The sequence below is a fragment of the Ammospiza caudacuta genome, chromosome 6, assembly GCF_027887145.1.
Source record: "Ammospiza caudacuta isolate bAmmCau1 chromosome 6, bAmmCau1.pri, whole genome shotgun sequence".
Taxonomy (NCBI): domain Eukaryota; kingdom Metazoa; phylum Chordata; class Aves; order Passeriformes; family Passerellidae; genus Ammospiza; species Ammospiza caudacuta.
Window position 1 is genome coordinate 25,906,612 of NC_080598.1, and position 25,606 is coordinate 25,932,217.

Genomic DNA, 25,606 nt, shown 5'->3' on the forward strand with positions numbered 1-25,606 from the left:
AATGCTACAAATTAAAATTATTACAAAGAATTCTCTTAACTGAGATTTTTCTGGGCAGAGTCCAAGGGTTTGTTCAGTCATTGCTGCTACAGTTTTGAGTTTAGGCACTGCTGCCAGTTCCTTTGTGTAATCTTACAACTTCAAAGACAAGGAAAGACAGAGGTGAGCATGAAAGCTTTTAGGAAAATTATGTCTACCTATTTGAGTATCTCAGTGAGCATAAAGTGTTGTTCATGGGTTGAATAATCTTAAGAGTAGCATGTCTCTTGCCCTGGAAGCCTGCTTCCAGTCTTGTGGTCTGTGGGTCAGAAAGATATGAGGAGGTGATATGTGAAATAATGACAAAATATGATTTTTCACTTCAGAAAAACATGCATGTATGTTACCATGTGATCAAGTGAATATGAAAACAAAGCTGGGAAAAATAAATCTGTAAATGAATATTCAAAATGCAGCTTAGTTCTTGATTTAAGAAACAAAAACAAAAACAACATGGCAAAGGGAGGGCCTGTGATTTTTTTTTCCTTCAGAATGTTAGCTGTTGCTTGGATAAAAATGATTGGGATATGCTGATATTGACAAAGAAACCAACTCATAAACAATTTAGATTCAGTTTTCCCAGCTGAGCCTGGGAAAACAAAACTGGGTTGAAAAATACACTGGCAAGGTTTTAATTATGATTTTAATAATGAAGCTTGAACAAACCTCTCGCTACCAGTACATCAACTGCCCCCTCATGCTGTTTTCCCAAGCCTGATGGAGGGGTCCTGGAAAAGCAGTCTGATGGCAGATGAGAGAACATACTGATCGGTGTACTATAGTACAGTGCACTATAAGTGCTTGACATTTTGGAAAAACAAGATCTCTGACTTTGCTGTCTTCATCTGGGAGCAGGTGATCAGTTTCAGACAGTCAGTTTGTCATCCTAAACTCTTTGTGGCTGAGACCTTGTTTGTTTTGTGCTCTCAGAAGTGCCATTCAGTTTCATGGCAGAGTTAATAACACTGTGTTATTTCTACTGAGCACAGATTGCTCCTGGAATGTGCTATGGTTATCTGGAAATAGATTGGCATTCAGGTTCCAGCATGCAGATGCCAGAGAGTTTCCTTCTGCCCATCTGTCTAGGCAATGAGCTGGGCTGTGTGTCAGTCCGGCTCTAGGAACCACAGCCAAACTGGATCGGGGTTGTATTCCTGCTTTATCTGCCTTCACAGCAAATTGAGAAAGGCATTAGTAGAAATACTGAGACAATAATAGGAAAAGAAAGAGAACAGTCTGAAGGCAGAAAAAGCAGGAGGAAAGCTGGGGAGGCCAGGCAAGGAAGGAACAGGGAAACTGTGAAGTTGAGAACTAAGATGTGAATCACAGAGAAGAAAGCTTTCATAAGTAATGAGTGAGTTCTGTGGAGTAAAATTTATCTCAAAATCCATACAGTTACACCTGTGATGAACCTGCCGTGATTTGTTCATGGTTTCCCAATATTGCAGTTTCTGCTGCTGAAACTCAAGCCTATCAGAAGTGTAACAGAGAGGCTATTTGAATTGTGATACATATGATGTAATATTCAAGGGACAGATCCTTCAGACAGTGGGAGGGCTGCAGCTCTAGGCCCTTCTGAAATGGGAGAAAGTGACTTTAGTGTTCTGGGCTAAACCATGGAACTCTTTGCTTGTTCTGATTTCCAGTCAATAACCTATTTATAAGAAAACAAGCAAAACAGCCCTCTCACATGTTTGTCTGTCATAAAATTGGCTTTATTCGAGGTTGCTGTTATACTTAAAGTTCACAGAGGATATACTATATTCTTTACACATAACAAAGAATGTAAACCCCAGCTTTAAATGCAAAACTCGGTTCAGTGCTGGCTGGGATTCACAAAGCAATTCCTTCATGACGGTGCCTCGGGAAGCTAATTTTCAATAGTGGCCCCTTAAATTGCACAGTTGAGCATGTAAGAGCACTATTGTGTCTATGCTAGCATGTGGAAGATTTGAAAGCTGGGGTCACATATAGTTGACTTTTGTTCATTTACAAAACAGTTTCATAGAATCAGGATGGAAAACAGAAAACACAAGTCTTTGGATACATCACCCTGCGCTTTTTTTTCCCCAAAATATCAGAATAATGATGTCACTGGAGAGGACAGGGGTGGCAGTTGTTGGAAAAAATGCCAAGAGTGTCCCTGATGAGGAGAGGATCTTATCTGTAGAATCTGAGGCTATTTAAAATGGTGGTGTTCCCATCAGGACTAAGCCCAGCCAGTTACTGGAAACCCTCCACATGAGGTCTGAGCATTAGGCCCTAAAACAAAGGTAAGTGCTGGACAGCCAGACAGATGCACACACTCTTTCATGGTTTATTCACTGGTACAGCAGAATTTCTTGGCATGTGGGGTCCTGCAGCAGTCCCGGACAGTGCAGGGGTACACGTGTGAGATTGTTATGGAGGTTGCAGGGGGAGGACCAATGGACCCAATTTGGCAGGTCTGTAGAGCAAAAATGCAATCTTTGGCTGAAAGAGCTATGATCTGCTGCTTAAGGGGCATGGCAAGCCAGCCTCCTGGAAAATCGCACTGTGAGTCCTTTGCAAAGGAATCAAATAAGGAACAAGGCTATTACCTCGTGTCACACTGTGTCTAATAAAGAAATGGAAATCCCCTACTCTGCCACAAAGACCAAGCCGAGCTAGGATCATGCTGTGTGACACAAATAAATGAATAGCAAAACAGAAATGGAAAAACATGGGCCCGAACATTACAAGAAAATATCAGACCCTGAAATGATTGCCTGTCTTAAGCAATAGACTATAACAAAACATACACTTCAAATACAGTCTGGTTGTGTAATCTAGTTTTGCCATAACACAGAAATAGATTTGGGACCATAACTGTTACATTCTATGTGTATCTCCCTATTTTTATTTCACATCAGGAAATAAAGCCACTGCCAACAACTATCTGCACCTGGGGAGCCTTGTAACTGTTCATTACCAGATATATGGGGCATTAGCAGAGATTATGCAGGGATGCTGGCACATCTATTTTTCCCTTGCATTGCACTGTTAGACATTCCTGTTTTCTCTTGTTTTTCCCCAAAGCTTTGAGGGTGAAAATCTGCATCCTCATCTTGCAAAGCATCATGAGATAAGCAGGGTTATCAGCACCAGAACACCTCTGTATATCACTTGCATGATCTGGCCCTTGTAGGATTGTTCTCTCTGATGTTGTATAAGGATATAATGTCCAATTTACCGAAGTCCAATTTACTAATCCTAAGCTATTGATTGTTATTAAGAATAACAGTGTTACTTCTGCACTCTTTTTACTCTCAGTTTCTTTTGCTCCAACCCGGTAAGGACTTTATAAGTATTAGGAAGAGTGAAGAATAGTTTTCCTAGGGGATAATTGAAATGAACCCCCTTGTGGATTCCCTTGTCAGATGCTGTTGGACATGAAATACAGTCACTCTATGTGCAAGAGCAGTAAAAAAGATGACCTCTTCTAGACAGTTATCTATTTCTATGGAATTTGTAGCTGTCAAATGCTATTAAATTTTTTTGACAGGCTCAGAAGTTATTGGTACGCACACACAGCACACACCACACAACGGCACAAGCCTTATTTCCCTAGGCTTTTCCCATGTTGCAAACATAGGCTCTTCCTTTGGTTTGATATGCATTTTGGAAAGGCTTCCCAGTCCCTCAGTGTCATCCTTTAAAGTTTCTTCGGCAGATCTTTGAAGGCATTTCAGCAGCTCTCACTGACGTACCGGTACACGAGTGACCTCTCTCCCACCTCCCAGGTCTCCTCCTTTTGCGTCCCAAGGATCCCCCCGGTGCATCAGATGTTACCGGGGTCACCCTGCAGATGAGGAGCAGGCAGCTCTCCTTCCCACCGGCGCCTGCTGCCAGCTCAGCGGGCTCGGGGCTGCTCTCGGGTCCCAGGTTAAGCTGTCCCTGGGCCGGAATTCCTGCACCCCGAGCGGCCGAGACACGGTACGGGAGGGACGAGTCACCCCGGGCTGTCCTTGGCGGCTCCTGCCGAGGGCACCCGGGAAGTTTTCCGGCCAAGGAGAAGGCAGACGAGAGGCACGGGCGGGAGCGGCGGAGCGCGGGCCGGGGCCGAGCCGCGCCGTGCCGGGCCGGGCGGGGGCGGAGGAGGGGGCACGGCCGGGAGGTGGAGCCGGCTGCGCTGGCGGCTCCGGCGCTCCGCGGCTGCGGGCACGGGGCGCGCACGGCAGTGGGAGCCCAGCGCTGCCGGGAGCCGCCGCCGCTCGGTTCGGCCGGTCCGTGCCCGGAGCCGCCGCCGCGGGAGCCGCCAGGTAACGGGCGGGGCTCCCCTCTCGTGCCCGCGGCCCCGGCGCCGCTCCGGCTCGGCGCCCAGCGCCCTGCCGTGCCCCGGGGCGCTCGGGGTGCCACGGGGGGCTGCTCGCCCACCCCGGCGCTGCGCTGTTCCCTCGGGGCGGGAGGGTGTGCGGGAGCGCCGTGACTCCCGGGGTGCTGGGCGTGCAAGTTTGCGGGACTGAGAAGCCAGCCCAGCCCAGCCCAGCCCAGCCCGCCAGCACAGCCGGCACGGGGGCCGGGGGAGGGCGCCCCGGCTGCCCCAGCCAGCTGAACTCGCCCCGCTGGTAACACCTCCCCGGGGTCGGGCCTCGGGAGCGTCTTGGGGAGCCTCTGAGCCTGTCCTCGGTGTTTCTGTGTTCTGCTGCCTCCGCCTGGCTCCCCTCCCTCCGGGATCCCTGCTACGGGCAAGACGAGCGGAGAGCCGGGGAGCGCGGAGCTGCGCCCGGAGCGCCCTGCGCCGCGTCTGTCGCGGCTTGGGGTGTGCACCGCCCCCGAAATTCGGATGAGGAAGGTGGGACGGTTCCCCGTGCTTTTCACTTCAGCCCGGGCTGGGAGGAATTTTCTCTTTCACACTTTGCTGATCTTCCATCCCGCTACCCTGGGTCAATGCCCGCTCTTTAATAGAGATTTGTAGCCGCAGCAACATGTTAGCGAGGTACCACATGGGGGGTTTGGCAGCTGAACTAGGCACTTCAAGTTTTGTCTTAACTTTTGTATTTAAAGGTTATAGTGAGTGAGTAAATAGCATTTCCGTATGTGTTGTACTTGGGCGGTTTTCTGTGAAGTATGTTTGGTAATCATAAATTTTTTTTTCTCTATCACTTCTCTCAGCAATTAGTAAGCTCGGCCTGATAACTGTTTGTATTTCTATAACAAGAGCAAATTTGGACCCAGTTAATAGACTCTAGGCACATAATTCACTGAATAGCCCGTGGCTACCGAAGCTGGTTGGGCAGAAGTGTGCTGGAGACGATTGTGTGCCTGACAGGGTACATGGTAATTGTGACCATGGGCTCGCCTTGGACTTTTGCTTGTGGGTAAAAAGTTGGAGTTGTTAAAGAGTTGTCTTAATTCAACAGGATGTATGCAAGTGTTTGATGGATTCTACCAGTGAAATGCTTATTTTGATACTCAGTGGTTTTGTAAGGAGCAGTAGTTGTTCTGTCACAAAAGTATAGAAACAGAGTAAACGGTAGGGATGTCATTTAGAGAAATGTGGGTTTTTTTTTTTTTCCTTTGGGTTTTTTTTGTAATTTGGGGGGAATCTTTCAAATTCGACTGTGTAGCATAATGTAAATATGCGCTTCTTTATCATCTGCTTTCACTGAAGTATTTTTATAGTATGTTAAAGTGATTCGAATGTTTGACCCTCCTTGGAAGGCAGTTAATGTTTCTGTATTTGTTGTGGCCGAGGTACAGCTTTTGTTGGCGCAGGCTAAAATACCATGTGATACAGTTGCCACGAATTCAAGCGTAGCGGGGTGAGGAGAAAGGAAGAGCTTTAACTTCTCTGAGACGTTGCAGACTGCCAGCAAAATCCGCACCAAAATCCCACCCTCTCTGCAGGGCAGAGCTGTGCCCAGCTCGCTCGGCTCCCCGCGCTGTGTGAGCCTGCGAGATGCGCAGGTGAGCGCGGAGCTGCTCCCCGGGAAGGGGCAGAGCCCGGGGGAGCCGCGGTCAGCGGGGCTGGGGTGGGAGATGCTGAGGCTTTCCACGAGAGGGCTTTCTCGCCGTGCCCTGCCAGCCCCTCCGCTCGCTCCTCCGCGCCGATGGGCTCGGGGGTGGTTTGAGCTCGCAGGGTGTTTCAGATTTCCTTTGTAAATTACGGGGAAATCCCTTTATTGCCCCTGAGGTGTAAGGATAAGACATCCTGGGAAGAACACCAGTCTTCAGTTTCCAGGCTCCCTTAAAACTCAGAACGATCCCAACAAGTTAATTTCCCCACAGTGGAAACCGAGAAGAGGCTGAGTGTGTTTCTCACAAAAGAGGAGAGAGGTTAGAGTGTTTGCATCCTCGTCGCAGACGATGGCAACGGAGTCCTCTATCCTGCCGTGATCTCATTTTTGGCTGCTTTAACTTCTATTCTACTTCTCAGGGTGGAGCTAGGCAAAAGGGAAACGGGAATCATTGTGTGAGTGAGAAAATGCTATCTGTAAATCCTTTGCCAAGTTGTCTGTGTGTTAGTTCAAATAATTTCACGCGCACAGCGTTGCAGGTCTGTTTTAAAAGGCAGAAACTGTGTCTGTGACTAGTAATAATATTGCAGTTCATAAAACATGAGAAACATCTGTTACTGTGACTTCAATTTGTTTCTCTCTCCTTGGAATAACCGAGTTGACAGCTCAGTCAGGTTAATGTCCTGTGCTAAACCTTTGGTCGTGTGTCCCACGGCTAATTGTGACTCACAGAATCAATAAACTCAGCTCCTGCTTCTCTGCAGCGCCTCAGCGGGGGAGTGGGAAGGGCTTCAAATCACAGCAGCAGACCACGAGGGACAAATATGGGTTTTTGCAAAGCTAGGCCTATCATGTGCCCTTGCCCCTTTCAGTGCAGCAGAGCTGGCTGGGGTCTCACTGTTAGGGCTGAGCAAGTGAGCGAGATGGTCTGCACTGCTCTAGGGGCAGTGTTTTCCCTCATAGCACCTTTTGTCTTGCCTTAATCTATCCCAGGTTGGATACTGTAGGCAGTTGAAGCAGAGCCATCTCATGCTTTGATGTGTGTTTATTGGCTTTAGCATCTCATTCCCTTGCCATGTTGTTTTTTGGTTGTTTTTTTTTTTTTAAAGCTGGGTTGCTCTCTTTCCACCCCACCTCCCCAAACAAAAAGAATTAGAACAGAGGCAAAATGTGAATGAAGTGACTTTGTATTTTTTGTGAATGGGTTTTCTTGCATTGCCCCTGCCTTCCTTGCTGCCTTCTGCAAGATCATTTCATAATTAAAATATTATGACTGTGCTTATGGTAGCCCTTCACTCGTGGCAAGGATCCTAATTTGACGTCAATGAAAAAAATAGTAGTTTCTGGCATAAGGGCAGATGACATTTCATCAGCTAGTGCATGCCCATTTTTTTCAAACCACAGTGCTAAGACCATATGGACAGATAATGAGTTTAAGCTGATAAACAGCTTACAGATTTGCCCAACTAAAGGACTTTCTTCCTAGAAAACACATTTTCCTTTAAAATAAATAATGAAGTTCCTGTGTTTTTATTTAATTATCTTGAGTCCTGTCTGTTCTCACCAGGCTGCAGGAAAACAGGCACAACAGCTCTGGGGACAGAAGCTACTGGATTTATGGGCCTGTAGGTCTTAGAGGAGAGGAAGGACTTGAAAAGAAAAGTTCAGATGCTACAAAATTGAGGCCTAAGGGGCCTGAGGTATCTAAAAAAAGCAGATGGTGGTCCAAGTTGTATTTAGAGAGTTTCCTGAGGTAGTGCATAGTTCTTGACATCTTGAAGATGAGTCATTGCATGAGGTGGTAGTAGGTCTGAGGTCTGTTTGGGAGTTATAATTAAAACAGATGGATATCTATACTCCTTGCTAACCCTGTGAGGCTGCTGAAGCAGTCCTTGTCTGGGAATACTCTTGCGAGACAACCCCTGCTTTTACTTTCTCAAGAATTTCTGACTCATTTCAGGATGATTTGTTTGTTTGTTTAAATTAATAATTGACATCAATAAAATAGATCCATTTTTCTTGGGTTTTATAGGGGGGAAAACCCCACAAGTGGTACAGTGAGAGTTGAAAGTACCTTGTTTGGGAAGGGGTGGTCTTTAGTTGTCACTTTAAAATAATGACTCAAAAGCAAGCAGTGTATTTGCATGAGAGGGCAAAGCCTGTGTGTTCCTCCCTCAAGAGGCATAGAAATGAGCTGTTTCAGATCTGAAAGTGCTCATTCCCTTTCAAGCTGTTTCTTATGTGTTCTCTCCTTTTCTTCTTCTTTTTTTTCCCCCCTGGAAATAATTATTAATTTTAACTGGAAGTGGCAAATGAAGGAAGAAAATAGTTGCACAGAAAAATCAGTACAGACAACTCCATTCTTTCTTATGCTCCTTAGTCCTTCTAAAACTCTAATGTTTTGTGTTGTTCTTTCCCTTCACACTGTCCACTTCTCAGCACTGGGAAGATGATTGGGTTTTAATTGTATTTCATTTAAGGATATGTTCCAGATGGCCATAGCTTAGCTTTCAAATGGTCACTGCAGCCTCACTGGTAACTGATGTGGCAGCCAGGTTCTGTTTGGTCCTACCTTGGCTCATGACTGCACAGTTCAGCATTCCACTTGGGTCCATTCCTTCCCCTACACTTACATTTCTGATTTTCTTTTCACTGTTCTTTCAGTCTTGAGCTTCCAAACTGGTGAACGAGTTAACCCATCCCCTGGGAGTTTCAGGGGATGAATTCAGTGCCCACCAAACAGTCCATGGGTCTCCTCCCTGTCCCATCTCTTGTCTTGGAGCATTTAACAGCTGCTTTGCTGTTTATCATTTCTGCAGTGGTAAATATCTGTCATGGGCTAATGCAGTGTAAATCTTCTGAGACTGAAAGAAGTGGCTATAGGAAGGCAGTGCGTTGATCTTTTTGTGTTAACCACACCATCTGCTAAACCAGTTTGTCAGCATGTTTTTATTTATTTTCTCACAGATAAAATTTAAAGAAGCAAGCTATTATTAAGATGTTTTGCTCTTTCAATGGGATTTGCTTCTGCACCTCTGCCACATTCTGTTCTTTACCAATGGGCTGCCCTTCACTGGTCTTCCTCAGAGCTAGAGGCAGAGAGTCTCACCATCCTGGCGAGCTGTGTATGTGCAGGGTGTTTTGGATTTGGATTGCCTCTGCAGGTGTCTTGCTACAGGAAGCTCTGGGTGACCCAGTGCCTGATCTGAATGCTTCTTTTCTGGTGGACTGATATGCAGCTAATATTGTATGACAATTGGGAGTAGTCATGTGGTGTCAATTTATCCCCACCAAGCTAATTTCAAAGAAAACCATAACCAGTGTCTTGTCGTTGTCCTCAGAGATGTTGGAAGTGGGGTTCTGACTGCCTGGATTTTTAGTAAGGATCTTTTTTCTGCACAGGAATCTTCCTGACTGTGTAGCCCTTCCCACAAGGACTCCAATTACTGATAAGTTTCTGGTGGTTCTTGTGTTTTGGGCTTTATTTATTTATTTATTGCTATCAGGATCTTCCCTTTGTTATGTATTTACTAAATAAGCCTGGTTTAAAATGGATTTCCGGTTTCTTGAGAAATAAATTAAAATCACTGTAAAAGAGTCAGTTTTTAAACTCAAATGGAGTTCAGATTTTTTAGACTAGTCTATCACTTCAGACAGAAAGACAGGATGCTTTTCGATGAAATAAGTCGTGCTGAAACTGAATCTCATCTGTGTGTTTGATATTACTTGGTTATCAAAATGCTGCATTATTATGTGAATTAGGGTTTAGGTCTTAGTTTGCTTAGTAGCTCAGCTTCTGATCAACCATGTTTCTTTCATCTCTATTCCTGCTTTCCTTGCCCTCATTTAGTTGGTGCATGGCTGTGTTAGCGAAGGACTTTGTTGGGTCATCTGTGGTGCCAGCGTGATCTGGAGTTTGCCCTGATTGCTCTTCTGGAAGCAGTATAACCATACCCTCCTTACTGCTGTGGTGTTAACACTGTGGTGTTACTGTCAGGAAATAAACCTTCGAGTGGTTGTTGGTTCCAGGGAAGTGGAACCAAACCAAACTGCTAATGTGAAAAGTTGTGTAGTACAGCAGAGTTAATAACAGCTCTTATATTTTCTCAGGCTCCTCACTTGAGCTGTAAACAGCTTTAAACACATCTTATGCCATCCCAGATGTCTGGAAAGCCCACAAGACAGAGGACTGGAATGGGGTATGGGACCATATGGTGACTTGTTGGCTGTGGGTCAGTGGCACAGCTTGGCAGGGGCTCAGGAGCTTAGAGGCCCTGGCTGCAGCTTGGGTTCTGTATATTGTGCATGATTGCTGTACTGACTGTTCCTGCATCTCTGTGCTGCTCCTAAGGCTCAACACTGAAATTGTAATGCTAGCAGCTTTCTTTTCATGGCCCAATGCCCAGTTTGAAGAAGGGTGATTTTGGTCATGTTGCTAGACATACGTATTTATGGCCCTGTTTCATCTGTTGAATTTAATCTGTTGGGGTATTTTTAACATTATTATGGAAACAGTTACTATATTTACTCCTTACAGAAAGCTCAGTGTAAGACAGTCTATGAGGAGAGTGTTCTAGAGTAATAAATATTGCACTAAAGCATTGTGTCTACACTTCTTCAGGAAAATGGCCCAAATGAACTGACTGGCATTTTGCCTGTTCCTGAGACATGGACCTCACAGGGCACTGAACTGGAACACTCTATGCTGGGAAAGCAATGATAGAGTTTGTTCTTGGCACATCTCGTTTTCTTGTGGAGTGAAAATAAACCAGATCTTCTTGTACAGAGGGATCTTGTGCCTGTACTGGACTGCTTTCTCAGGCCTGCTGAGAACCTGTTTCCCATGGAAATCTTTGGGACCTGTGGGCATCTTTCAGATGAAGTCCTCAAAACCTGTTGCCAGTATAAATGAGACAATGGGATTTCCACTGAATGGAAATTCTGTGGATTTTGGAGTGGGAGTCACTGTCACTGTTGATGTGTTTATTTCTGTAGTAATTTAAAACCGGAATGTGTTTTAATGTTGGTCTTGCTGATAAAAATTGATGGAGCTTAATGGTGATAATAATGTCTTGGGTACAACATGGACATGTTTGAGAAATGATGGTGAATAAAGGATTGAATGTCTCAGAATATCATTGAGAGGGGTGAACTTTAGATATGATGTATTTTTGAACTGCTGACTGCCCTTTTTTCCTGTTAATGTCAGAGGGGATTCTCAAAGCTGCTTAGGTTGAGGTGCTTATTTTGTGTTGATCAACAAAACTTTTCTTTCTGATGGGAATATGGCATGTAACATGAATCTTCTAGAGTTACACTAAGCTGTTTTTCAGAATAAGTTACAGGGAAAACTGAGAGATAATTCTGGAAGTGCTTGAGGCACAATGCTCGAAGCACCAAAAGATCTCTTTGCTTTGGCAGCCTGAGAGTTGACAATGTAATACCTTGCTGATGTGACAAATCACTCTGGGTTCATAGGATTGGAAAAAACCTGCAAAACTGGTAAGGATTTCAGCTTACAGTGATGCTTTGTTAATTAAGAACTGTTTTTCTTCTTTTAAATGTTAAGGGAAACATCAGTCAGGAACAGCATTCTGATGCGATTAAGAAAGAATAAGACTTCCAAGAGGCTGGCTGGATTAACTAGATTTTTTCTTTTGTTTTGTGTCTTCTCTGTTTTTTCTATCTCCTCACTGTGCTGAGGGGAGCAGAAGGTTTCAAGCTTTTCAGTTTATGTGTTCATATTTTGATACTGCAGTGGGGAAGATTTGGCAGGAGAAGAGTCGGAGTTAGTTTAAAAACATTAATTTTCTTTGTTAATGCTGCTGCAGATAGTTCCAAGTTTCAGTTTATAGAGGATTTCTTACAGTATTTCTGTAATGTGATGCTCTTTGGGAAGTGCTTTGAAGCTCTGCACTAGCCTTGGGGAGCAGAGGGCTTTGGGAGGGGGGTTGGACTCTCACTCCCAAGCGCTATCACGGATTTTAGTGCTGAGAACTGAGGTGGGTGAATGCCAGCATTCCTAACATCAGCCTGCTGTACACGCTCCTTAGCTGTGGGAAAGTTGCATTGCTTTTCTGAGCATCTGTTTCACCAGCTGTGAAAATGAAGACAGTACCCTCAGCACTGGGTATGATGAACATTCTTGTTAGCTAATCTTGCTAAAGTGCATTGGAACTGTGAAGCACTGAGGGTTGTTGTTTGAAAGTGTGAAGGTTTAAAATGGTGTAAGCCATGAGCTTGCATCTTTGTTAGGGAAGAGAAGTATCAACTGGGAGACCTTTGGCAACAGGCAAAAAGGGTTTGTGGAAAAGAGGAGAAATTTGCCTGTAATGGAGGGACATGAGTGAGAATTATGCCTCATTCTAACCATTTACACAAAATCTAAATTGATTTATTTGGAGCTTTTTTAAAGCACCTGTCCAGGGCTGGATTTTTCCCTAACACCAGTTGCATTTCCTTCTACTGTTTTTTGCAGCCCCCCTCTCCTCCACACACTTGCTTTTTATGATCAAAGCTCCATTCTTTAAAGATATGCCAATGCCTTGTAATAATGCTCAGAAGGTCCCCTATGGACAGCAGTTCTGATTAGACACTGAAGAATTCTTTAATTCTCTTCATACTTATTAATGCTAGGAGCATTGTGCTGATAAAAGGTGTGGCTTTTCTTCCCATTGCTGTTACTACTTTTTCTTTGGCTCCCCTCCTCCCAGACACTGCACTTATTCTTTAAGCTTTCACATTTTCTTGTCTTGTATAAAGTTGGTTCCTTGGTTCTTGCTTTCAATTCATTCTTTTATCTTCTACAGCACTCAATGAATGCTTAAAAATAATAAATATTAATAATAGGGCCCTTTGAACCAGCAGGTTCTTTGCAGCTTAAACTCACCTTTCCCTGCTGCTTATCCCCTATTAGAAGTTGCTATAATCTGCAGATTGTAGCTGTAATAAGTTCTGAAGCAGTGGCTGGGTTTGTGACAAGCGTAGGATTATAGCTCCAGGTGGGGAAGTGGCAGCAGGAACAGAGAACCTCAAAGGCACAAATATGTTGTTCCAGTTGAAATATTCTTAGCAATAAAGGAAGAGAAGCTAACAAAATTTAGTGTGGGAATAGAACTATTTATCTAGGTTTCCATGGAGTGTCAGTGACCTATATAGGGTAATCCTGTACTGCACATAAAAAAATGCTGTGTTTAGAAGTAGAAAAACATTCTTTCTGGAGGACACATATTAAGAAGACTGCACCTTTGGAGATTCTTTCAAGCCATTTCATAGGAAGTGTCTTTAAATCAGCAAGACAAACTATGGCATACATCTGTGGTATTACTGTGTTTGCTTTGAATTCCTTGTAGAGACAGGTTTACTACTCCTTAGAGCTGCAGAAGAAAAAGATGCTGTCTGCCCCTGGTGAGTAAAATTGACTGCATCATGTACAGCCCAGGCTCCAAAGTTTTTGCCACACACACACAGGCACATGCTCTTTTGGATATCAGCAACATTTTTACAGCCCCAGACTAAGGAATGAATAAAGTAAACACGAACAGAGAGCGTGAGGTTTTCCCACCGTACCTCCTTCCCTCTGTTTAACAAGGCAAGCTACTGGAGTAGGAGAAAACAGCACAATCCTGAGTTGGCAGGGCAAATTTCATGAAGCTTTATTTGCTTCTTCTACACCATGTTGCAGTGGCCCTACTCAGGAGACAAGCTGTTCCTAAGCAGAGCCTCTGCTGGGTGGGTTAATTCCAGGCTTATGTCTTCAGCAGGAACCACACTGGTTGCTACTTGAGGCTAGGACTTGCTAGGAGTCTTCAAGGAAACAATTTGCCTGCAGAAGATGCTGATTTACTGAAACCATTTCTGCTTTATGGGAAAGGATTGGTCTCCACTCAGTTCTCCTGGGTAAATTTCTTGCATATTGGATAGAATTTCTCAGTCAAAACAGACAGGAGCCAAGTGGTTTGGGGTTTTCACCTATGCTGTCACAAATCCAAAACAGGGTCCTGAAAGCAGCTTTCCTACATGCCAGAAATACCAATCCTAACCACAGAACTGCTGTTCTAGAGCACATGTGTTTATGTATGAAGGATTCCAAGGTGTATTCCAAGTTTTTGTCCCTATGTGAAATGAAAAAAAAATATTTCAAGTCTCAAAAAGTGTGGTTCCCCCTAAAAACTGAGTTCCTATCCAGGTGTCCTTGTGTCTTCTTCAATGGTCTTACTGTCTTTCCTCACTGGTTCTGCAGGTTTGTGTCTCCCCTGGATGTGCTCTTATGGAGTGGAGCAAAGAATCCCTGGAGACCCTGGCAAAGCAATCAGCTTGTCAGTGACAGGAGGGGAAAGACTGACCCTGAAGCACTGCTGGTGTATTTTGTCAGGGTCAAGGCTGTACAAGGATATATAACTCCTAAACCACTGCTGCCTCTGAGGAATATTATTAGAGACTCAACTTGAGCAGCCAAGGAAAATAGAGCTGAACACTGCTGCTATGTTTGGGCCATTGTTATTGGGCAGGGTAGGAAAAATAATGCTTGGGGCAAGAGAGGAGCTTTTTGGAACAGCATGAAACAATCTTGTGCTGATCTGATTGCAGTGAGCCCAGCAAAGGCAAGGCTAGCGCATGGTTTCAGTAATAGGCCTCTTTCTTCCAATTTCTTCTTTCCTTGTGTTTTATAGAGAGGAGGAGAAAGTAGTCCTGTCTTGATCCTTTCTTAATTCTCCTAGGAGAGTAAGGAGATAACAGGAAGAAAGTCAAGAGGGGATCTCAGCTGACCTGGGTGTGTGCTTAGTGAGGGTGTTTGTTCTCTGTGGTTGTGCTCTATTCCACCAAAGACCTGAGCCTGGTTATTCCAGGGCAGCTCAGATCCCTGAACCATGATGTGCTCTGTCCTGCTTGGCTGCCAAGGGGACCTTTCAGGGGACCCCTCTGTTATAAAAGGTGGGATTGCAAAATTGAGGTGCACACTCCAGTTCTGACTATATGGGAATGCTGCTCTGCCTTTACTTTGTATTTTGTTCTTGCCATTTTTAGAAAAAGGAGGGGGAAAGGCTGAAGGTTGAAGCTTCATCGTTGCATAAAGACAAAACACTTCTCTTAAAGGCAAAAAATTCCAAGCCCTTGCTGTGTTCTTGAGGTTTAAATAATGGAAGTTTCCTGTTTCAGGGAAGCCAAATTCATTCTCAGATGGCCTCCTCTAACCTGTTTTAAGAAAACTTCTGTTCACCTTGTGGTGGATGAGGAGTCTGAGCTTGCCCTTTTGGTTTCACCCCTTCTTTTCATTCAAGTTAAATGAGGAGGCATAAGGTGTGTTTACAGCACACAGGAGCAGCAGTGGAAGGCCTGACCTGGTGGAAATCAGAACCAGGATTACCACACAGCTATTTTGGATGCAGCATAGCATTTGGATCCACAACAGCCACCTCTGGAAATCATATCATGTCAAAGCAGTCCTGGATGTGAGATGAGCTCCACTGTGTCTGTCTGCAGAGATGCAGACCCCAGATACACAGTGTTTGAAAGAATAAATTAAAACACCATAAGCCTTGCTTTTATGGTTTGGTGGGGTTTTTTTGTTTTTTGTTTGTTTGTTTGGGGTTTTTTTTGTAATAAACAAGCAATACTTATCTTAAAATATAAGTTAACAATAATATCTTAATAAGTGTTCACAAAAAAATTACCTAAGAAAATATTTCTCTTAAATTAATGAAGTCTAGGACTTCTAGGGCTGAAATGACAGCAGATTTTTGGTCTTGCTTTTGGTTACAGTCATCAAAGGAGCCTTTAAAGGAACCTCTAAGAGGCTGATTGCTAAGACTCCATAGATCTCCAGGAAGACAAAGGTAAGCTGCTACCTTTCTTCAGAGCCTTCAACTGTGAACCTGTAGCTGATATGATAGCTGTAATATGAGGCCTTTTCAAGGACTGCATCCTTTGTCCTATAAAGTCAGTTTGCATCTTCTAATCACAGAATGACCTGACTACTTTGCATCCATTTCATGTCTAAATTCTGCCCATTTTTTAAGTGTACCTAAATTATTGGGAAAAGCAAGCTATTGATGTAAGACTTCACTCTTTTCTTCTGAGTCAGGGATGGTGAATTGAAAAAAGTAGATTAGTCTGAAAATAGTTCCAGCAACCTGAGGTCTTGGATGTATGATTGAGCCACACTCTACATTTGTCCTGTTGAAATAAAGTCAGGCTGCACTGGGATAGTGTTATAAAGGGTTTGCCATAACACAGGGCAGGGCTGCATGCTCCAGCTGTTCCCTGAGACTGGATGCAAAATCCTTTTTGTGGCTGAGCTGTATTCTTGTTGACTTCAATGTCACTGTCTAGGACTTTAATTGAAAGCTGAAGGAGCCCAAGAGAAGCCATGCAGGTGGATCTGTTTCCCTTAACATCCTACAGGATTACATCTGTAGACTGTGCTTTAACAAGAAGCTACAATCTTCACCTGTAATCCTGGATTCTTTATGGAGTGCAGCAGTGTGGAGTAGGAGCAAACACTGATTTTTTCTAAATGGAATATGATTAAATGTTAGACTGCTTGAATCTGGCTGTCTATAACTTCATAGGTAACTCTTCATAGACAAGATTTGTTTCTTCCTTTCCCCTTTCTTCTCTACTATCCCTGAGCTTTATTCCTTGAGATGAATTCTGCCTAAGTGAAGCAGAGATTTGTCCAGATACACTGTTGTCTAGCAAGGAGGTGGTGAAACAGATGCAGTTGTTGGAACTGATGATAAGGTAATTTTCTCACCCTTCCAAAAGCTGCAAATGCATTTTTGAAAGAGGATTTGTGGTGCTGGTAGCATTTGGTGTTGTGTGTGCACCCTGAGATAGAGATCAGAGATTGGCTGCTGGATAATGCAGCAGAGCACTGTGCCTGCAGGAACAGATTGGGCAGGCATCTGAGCTACCCTGGACTGGCCCACCACAATGAGTCAGTTGCTCAGAAATTTTCTGGCAGATGCAGCCTCTCTGTTTCATGTCACAGCAATTATCTACCACTTGTTTATTGAGTGTCTGTGTGGTCCACAGTATCTGAACCTCTCACAGTTGCAAATGGCTTGTATCCTTGTAGCACCTTTTTGAGGCAGAGAATTCCCATTTTACTGATGTAAGTGAAATCTAAATAACTTGCTGAGGGTATTATGGGAAACCTGTAACACACTAGAAAATAACAGAATAATACATATCCAAATTTTGCTCCTAGGAAAGACAGCTCAGGTTTAAAAACTGGGGAGAGTGTATTTCCTATGTCATAAGAAGATTTTTCCCAGCTAAATTTATCCCTAATAAATGACTTGCTTTGCTGTATTCTTGGAGCCAAATGTCCTAAGTAACTCAGTGATATGTTTCTGAGGCCTTTTCTTCTTTTTGCTGTGTTAATTGTGCATTTACTAAATTTGGATAGGACAACTTTTTCTCTGTAAATGAAGTTCTATTTGTGAGGTGTTTGGAATTTTTTTTGCAGGGTGTTGTTAGGGGCAAGGCTTGGTTGATTGGTTTTTTCTCATAGAAAATAAAGATGTTCTGAACTTTTAAGGAAGGAATGGAGTTAGGGGTGGGGAAATTTTTACCTCAGCCAAAATAATCAATATTTCATGGTTTGGGATATGCACTAGAGTGTGGGAGACTACAGGTGGTGGCCCTGAGATCGGGACCTTCTTTTCCTCATAGAACTGCAGTGCATTCGCTGCTACTCTTTCTTTCTTTGGAATGTCAACTTCTTGCCTGTTAAACTTCCTTGGAAGTGTGCAGAGGTTCATAACAAGCATTTTCCTTTGAGCAGACTGGTTTTTCAGACTGATTTCCCCCGAAAACAGTGTTTGGGAAGAGTATATTATCAGGCCTAATAGCCCCTAACAAGTTAGTGGCTCCTTGAGTCCTATGCTTTAGTGGTATCTGAGGAGTGATGTGGTCCTGCAGCATCTGCCTGTTTTCACTGCAGCAGACCTAATCAAAGGCACAAAGTGAGATGGCCTCTTTCCCTGCCCCGAGGCACTCCCGGGTGCTTCCTTGAGAAAGCAATTTGCTTTGGAGTTATTAAAACAGCACATGCTGTAAAAAAAATAACATCCCAGGCACAGGTGGGGAGCTGCTGAGTATTAATGCCAGTTGTGCAGTTCAAAATCACAGCTTTGTTCTTGAGATTTTTTAACACTATTAAAAAATTTAGCCTTGATCTTGATGAGAGCTCGAGTCCCCGAGCTTGAGTGGAATCAGGGTCAAGGTTTTTAATTTGTTCATTCCTCAGAGATGCTGAGCACCTTCTGTGGCAGCTGAAATTAGTGGGAGCTGTGTGTGCTCAGCATTTTGGAAGGAAAACAGTGTGTGCATGTGTTGTGAGCTGTGATGTACAGAAGGCAGGATCTCTAGGGGTTTGCAGTATCTAATAAGATGCCCCCTACAGTTGTTTCTTAATTAAGCCCCAGACACCTTACATGGCTTCTCTTGAACTTCAGGACTCTGCTTTTCTTGAGCATATATGAGACTTCTAGCCTGGCAACTCCTTGGAGCTTTCTATTAAGGTATTAAGGGGAGGAAAACCAGTTGGTTGCCTCAAGCTGAGGAGGAAATGCTAGACTTGAAGGATTATCTCAGTGCAATGAATTTTAAAGACTTTTTGCTATACATGTGTGGAAAGCTATCAAAATGCTAATGGTTCTGCTGTCTTTTTTAACCCTTTCAATATATGGAACTGATGGAGGGGAAGTGAGAATGATGGTATTCAACTGTAAATGGATGGTTTAATCAGAAATTAAGTTCTAAGTAGCTTTTCATCTGTCAGCCACTTCTCCCAGTGATAAGGAGGACTGATGCACCCATCATCTGGATAGACCGATTCTGTATGAACAGTTGAGCCTATCTGCAGCTGTTGTGTAGGCCAGGTACTCCCTGCAGCCAGCACCCTACAGGAAAGGCTGAAGAGCTCACACCGGTGCCCCTCCTGCCCCCCACCCGCTTTGTGGGACATGCCTGCAGTGCCAAGGACACCTCTGTTGTGGGGCAGGTCTGTCCCTGCCACAGCAACTCATCCAGTCCTGCACCTTGCTGAGGGCCCTGGGACAGGATGGATTGATGTCCTCCCTGCACAGATGGAACACGAGCGTCCTACCGTGGCACAGGACACTGTGTTTCACCAAGGAGACTCTGCTTCTCCCGGGTGCCTTGCCTCACCACCCTAAGCCAGGGAGGACACACGGGTTGGGAGTGTTTTCTCCATGGCTGCCCTGAGCTGGGCAGCAAGGCGTGTCTGAGGTGCTGAGCAGGTGCTGTGTTTGCAGTGGCTCTGCACTGCTGGGGCTGCCCTGCTGCTGCTGCCCCAAGTGGCTGGGATGGTGAGATCTGTGCAGGAGCTGCTGTTCCATTTATTTAGGTTTTTGGCTGAAGTTTTTGACCTGTTAGGAATACCTCATTCAACTCTACAGAGATTCTGTTAAAGTTCTGCGTTGGAACCAGGTAAATACTTGGCTAGCCAATGATATAAGTGGCTGAAATTGTGTATTATTAGGCTCATGAGACTCAGTCATTCCTTTAGCAGTCTCGGAAATATTTTAGAGCAATGGATCTGTCTGTGCTTATCTTTTTAATCAGGACTAGCCAGGCAATTTTAGCCCTCAGGAGAGCCCAAATCACTGAGCTGCAGGGCTATCTAGGCCATTAAGCTTATGGCTTTCAGGTTTCTGTGAACCTGTAATGTTATTTATTTATTATTTTTAAGGCATATTTACTGTTAAATAAGAGCTGCCAGCTTATTTCAAATCTTCAAAGCATCAGTCTTTTCCATTTTGGTTGCTCCTGGGGGCAGGAGCAAGGGCAGGCAGTATGGAAAGGATTGCTGCAGGGATTTGTTTGGGCTTGGGACCAAGGAGACACTGGATGGAGCAAGGTAAAGAGAGCAGATAGCAGTGAGACACTGTGGAATAGGCTTTTCCTTTCTCATTTGCCATGAGTTTGTTGAGGTGTTGTATAGCTTGGGGCATCCTAAAGTAGATTGCATAGGACATTTGGGAAGCCAGCTTTAGGGAAAACTGTTTTAGGGTGGATTGTTCTAAATAATGTGAAGATATGGCTGGTGCATAGTGCACTAAGCATCATGTTGACCATGGTTTCCTGTTTGGTTTTCAGCAAATTTATTACTTTAGTCAGTGTGTGTGTGAGAAGAAATAGCTATTCAGCCCATCCCCTTGTATTTTTCCCCATCATAGACAGTTACAATTCACTTGCCAATCTCATGTATATTAAAAGGCTGTTTTCAGTGGACTCTTTTTTCTTTGATTCTTACATTTCTCAGTGGGCGGCTTTAGAAAATTGCAAACAATATTTTTTTATGAGAAATGATTCCCCCTGAAATTTTTGTGATCACTGGGAAAAAAAAATCTCTACCTTTTTCTAATTCTTGTTTCTCACAACAAGTGCTTTTCACTTCATCTTGAAAATTTAAGGTTGCATGAATAAACAGGTGTCACCTAATGTGTCCACAGTTGGTTTGCAGACATGAGTTTTAAACTGCATCTTCGCATTTTCCATTTGTGTTTTTGTGTGTGTGAAGAGAAGGGAGCTTGAGCTGTATTCTTCCACCACAATCCCTCCTTGCATGCCACAAGATGAAGGTCTTGGCAGTGGGAAGAGCAGGATTTACAGGGAGTATAAGTACATGGCATGTTAATGTCACTTCTGTGATTAAGTATGCAGGTAATCTCTGTAGATTAAATGCTAAATACCAATGCAAAACAAAATCCTCTACTATGTCTGAAGGAAAGTGCGATGCAGAGTCAGGGTTTTGGATGAGCCTGTGAAGCAGGTTGCTGAACTAGCCAAAAGGGCCGTGGGATATGCAGGCATGGTCAGTGAAGGGTGTTTATTGGAAGGAAATGGGTCACCCTCTTTGATAGATGGCTTCTGACTTTTTTTTTTCTTTCACATGCTTGCTTGGTTCTAAAACCATAATTCTGCTTTCTTTTGACTGCATGAGCAAAGAAGGGGTGTGGAAGGGCTGGTTAACAGCAACGACAGTCTTGATCTTGCGAGTTGCCATCTTTCAGAAGTTGGCTGTGGATCCTCTGCATGTACTAGTCTATGTTTCTGAGGTGAGAAGAGTTGTGGGAGATGCAGCCATGACAGTAAAGAGGCAAAGTTCCCTATTTGCTCATACTGGACATATCTCTGCTCTCCTCTCAGAGAAACTGACATGGTTTAAAGCATTGGAGTTGTTGTGCTTTGAAAGATTTCAATCTTCAGTGTAGCAATAATTATTTCCACCAAGAGTCTTTGTGTTTCCAAATTCCCAAGGCTGAAGATACCTTACCCCAGGACATGTAGCAGCATGATGGGTAGAAAACCTTCTGGGAAAGAGAAAGTTCTCAGTTCAAATATTGGCTTGAACTTTAGGCAAAAAGTCTATACAAACCAGCCTGCAGTATTCCAGAAGCCAGGCACTCAGTCAAATTACTTGTTGGATGAGCTGTGGTTGTTGTCCATGTGTGTGGTCTTAGCCCATGGCAAATGAAAGGTAATGCAATTTAACTAAGCTCTATCACTGCTAAATTAAACTGCCTCACATCATCTTCAGAGGATGAGCATGAACATGGAGAGTTACCACAGCTCAGCTGATGCCCAGCCTGCTGCTACTGCAGTGCACCACAACTTCATGGGGATCTCCACTGGAGAGTCCCAGTGGGCAAGCAGCAAGTAATAGCCAGTTGCAAGGAGAAGGAATTATAGCTGTGCCTCCATTTGGAGAATATAGTCCCTAAATCTCATCACATTTTTACCTTGGGAAGTTCAGGTGGCTTTTGGTTTTCACCAATTGCTGTACTCACTAAAAAAAAAATCATAATTGTTGTTGGCTCCCTTGCCTGTCCTTTTGCTTGTAACAGGCAGTGGTGCCAAATACACTTTTTGTTCTCTTGGGAATGTGTTTCCTGAAAGATTCCTTTCATCTGCAATGGATTCTTGTGCTTTAAACACAGGAAATATTAATGGCTTTTTTCCCCAAATATCTGTGAGAACTTCTTTGTAAATGAATTGAAATTGTCCCATTTGATAGCAGATGAAGCAGCAGTCTGTCCTCACTTCCAGTTGCTTTGTCTCTGAGATCAGTATTCCTTGTCTAGGAATACCAAGAGGCACTGAATGATCTGACCTTGCCATGGATGATCCAGCAAGCTTGGCAGCCTGGAGATGTGTCCAATTTGGCTGCCAAAATGGGATTTGAAAGGGAATTGCTGTAAAGTGATGTTAGAAAGGACACGGAAATAGTCACTTTGGCTCCTTGGCCTTTACACTACTGTTTTGGTTTAGGGCAAATTTGGGAGGAAACCTCCAAAGGGACCCTCTAGAAAGCAGATTTAAGTGACCCCTCCCCCAGCTGGTTTGGGAAAAGATTTCCTTGGAGAAAAGTAGGAAAAAACTGTTTATTAAACAGGCAGCATTCAGCATCACAAAACATTCAGCAGCACAAAAAAACCAAAAAAAACCCAATATGAAACAATAAAACCTCTTGCTTATCTAAAGAGATGACAAACTCAGAAAGTCCCCTTTGTGGGCTGTAGCTCAGCTCACTCAGTCTGCTATCAGGTGAGCTGCTGGTGCTCCTCTGGGTGTTCTGTCCAGAGTAGGTTTAAACAGTTCCAAGAAAAAAGACAACCACAGTTCAGGGAACTTCTCTGCCTCATCTAGCTAAAAACTAACTAAAAGCAAAGGAGAGCTCTGTCCTGCTGTCTGTCTGTCTGTCTGCAGACAGCACAGCTCAGGAGCAGGATGCAGGGAGCAAGTGCAGTTTCTGATAACCAACTCCACGCTTCTTCTTCCCCACCTACACTCTCAGGACCAGTCTCAAAGGTGCAAAACTTATTTCTGGGCTAAACAGATGAATGGGGATACAAGCATCATAAAGACACCCCAGGACAGCTATGAAGAGACAACTTTAGCAAAAGCCTCTGTAGCCAGTCTGTGAGCTCAGCCTCAGGAGACCATGGCAGGCGATGCCTTTGTTCTGACCTGACCCCTGGGCTCATAGTGGTGAGAGGGTGGCAAGGTGGGCTGTGCCAGCTGCAGAACCTCTAAGAGGAGAGGGGAACAAGGGTTTGCTCAGGGGAAATGCTGTGTCTCTTGTCCCCAGAAACTTATCCTGGCAGTGACCCTGATCATGGTGATGACGGACAGTCTCCAGTCCCAGTGGTTGTCATGCGAGGTTTGGTACTGGTGGGGTGATGCTGGCAGCACTACTGCACCTTCATTATGGAGTCAGGGTCACAGGTGCTTCTGTGTCCTTGTGACCTGCTTGTTCATCCTGTTTTCTTCCAAGCCAGGACTGAAATCTCCTGTTATTGACTGACTAAAGCTTTTGTGCTGAAAATTTCCCATTCATGCAATCTCTCAGAAACCATCCCAGTGTGACAAACTCTTTCTAGCTCCAGTGTCTCTTTTGCTGTGATTTTCTGTAAACCAAGGCTGCAATGTGTTTCTTAAACATACATGAAGCTTAGCATCTGTTGTTGGTGACACAGATCATTGCACATGGAAGAGTGAACTTGCAAGTTCATGTACAGCCTGCTTTCACTGCACAATGAAGATGTGGGTAAATGGGAATTAGGATTAATACTGGATTTAAGATTCTCATAGCTGGCTGGTAAAAGCCTAATCTCCTCAAAGGCTGCAGGCAGGCTGGCAGCATTCAGCTCAAGGCCAATGTTGTTTGCAAGACCTGAAAGAAATTGAATTTTGATTCTTAGAGCACTTTAATCATAGCCTTTCAAGATAGGGATGGGAAGAGCATATACTATCTCAAATGCAGCCTTTTAATTTCTTTAATGTATGACAGTCACCTAGGCTTCTAGGTCTGATGGACGTTTGACAGTAATATTTTTCATTTCCTTTTGTAAAAGCTTAGGGATTCTGATTGATTTTAGAAATGTATAAATTGCATTCTGAAAGTTGATATGCCAAAGTCTCTGTATAGGCAGAGTGAGATAAATCCAAGCAGGGCAGCAAACACTTCCCAGTTTAAAGTGTTGAGAGTGCTAAATGTCTTTCAGGTAAGCAGGCTCAGGAGACCATAGAAGTGTGGAGCTCCTGGGTGTGATGTGGTCAGCTTAGTCCAGCCTGGTTTGTCTTTTGCTGTGGTAGAGATGACTGGTGAGAAATGTGAGAAATGCATTGCTGAGTCTGTGCAGGTCCTAAAATGAATCACTACATTTGACATTAAGGCCCATGTTGAAAAATAACGTTTTAACATGAAGTGTTGATGCTTCTCCTGTTTATTGTGGCTGCAATTCTTCTGTGTACCTAGTCTTTTCTGAAAGTCAGACATTAAGTTATTTAGATAACTTGTTTTCCAGTTAAATCTTAAGGTAGACTTTATGTAGGCTTTATCCTGCATTGTCGAACAGGACAGAGGTGTGTCAAGTTTGCCTGTATAGCTATAGCTACTCCTGATTCCTTGTTCCCAGCTTTCTCTTTGATAGCAGTTTTGATTGTCTCTGCCAGTGATAGCCTGGCAAAGTGTGTCTGCTTTTCCTTTGTTTTAAATCAACAGCCCATCCTGTGGATGGGTCCCCTTTATGGGGGGTATCAAAGATCTCTTCAGTATGAGGATGGATGCCACTGTCAGTCAAGAGGGCTCTGAGCCACTGAGCATGGGAGGAGCAGAGGCACATTGACTGGATTTGAGTGGAAAGCTTGAGGAGTGCTGCTGATACAATTCAATATCCATGTTGCTAACAAGAATGACTTTTCTGTAGATGATGCAGAAACATGGTGATGAAGTGCCTTTAACTAGGCCTGGATCCAGTCTTATCAATTTATTTTTTCTCAAGCCTACATATTCAAACTCTACCTAGATAGATTTCTTTGGATTGCTTCTCTTTCCTTCTGTGCTGGTCCTCCTTGCTTAGGCTGCTTTTCCTCTCACTGATGCCTTGTGTAGAACCTGTTATCAAATAATCCTATTACTCTTTTTAGTAATCTCTAAAACACCATCAAGCAGGACATTTTTTCTAAGGTGTGAAGTTTCCTTGCATACCTTAAGTGACCTGGCTCTCAGCATGTGAAATTGAGACGTGCACTGAAGGTTGTCCTTTTCAAGGCTCAGGGCCCACATGATGACCTGATTAAAATTTGAAAGACAGTGACTTTATTTAATTTAATAATGAATGTCTCTGGCCCCATTGTTCTCAGAGTTAAAGGGAGCATCTCAACTGCTGGTTTCTCGGCTGTTTTATGGCCTGGAAAGGCCCGGGGTGGCCTTGGGCAGCCCGCGCTCCAAAGGACGAAAGGAGGCTTCAGGTTTTTTCTCGGTCTTCAGTGTTTATTAGTTGTTTATCTAAAAGATTTTCTCCCGGCCCGACAGAGGTCTGCACAGCACGCCAGCCATGAGCACACTGAGAGCCCCTGGGGCGGTCACCTATCTTTATACTCAAAATTACATATACAATATTTACCTATTTTCCCCAATACCTTTTACCCTTATTGACCAGTGCACTTTTAGTAATAACCAATCCCAAAGTGCCACCATCACCACAGAAGATGGAGGCCAAGAAGAAGAAGAAGAAGAATAGGACACCCCCCAATTCCTCCATCTTACT

General features: G+C 44.0%; 1 protein-coding gene across 5 annotated transcripts in view; it reads left to right on the forward strand.

Moving 5' to 3' along the window:
- Positions 1 to 4,215: 4,215 nt before the first annotated feature.
- TSPAN18 (tetraspanin 18) overlaps positions 4,216 to 25,606 on the forward strand; it is a 120,592-nt gene continuing 99,201 nt past the window's right edge. The window contains exons 1-2 of one of the 5 annotated variants that reach the window (XM_058807834.1): positions 4,266 to 4,319; positions 15,780 to 15,853. The gene's annotated coding sequence lies outside the window, so the exon portion shown is untranslated. Of the gene's footprint in view, positions 4,320 to 4,645; positions 4,853 to 15,779; positions 15,854 to 25,606 lie in introns of those variants that run through there. The other 4 variants (XM_058807833.1, XM_058807835.1, XM_058807838.1 and 1 more) reach the window with 4 other exon arrangements.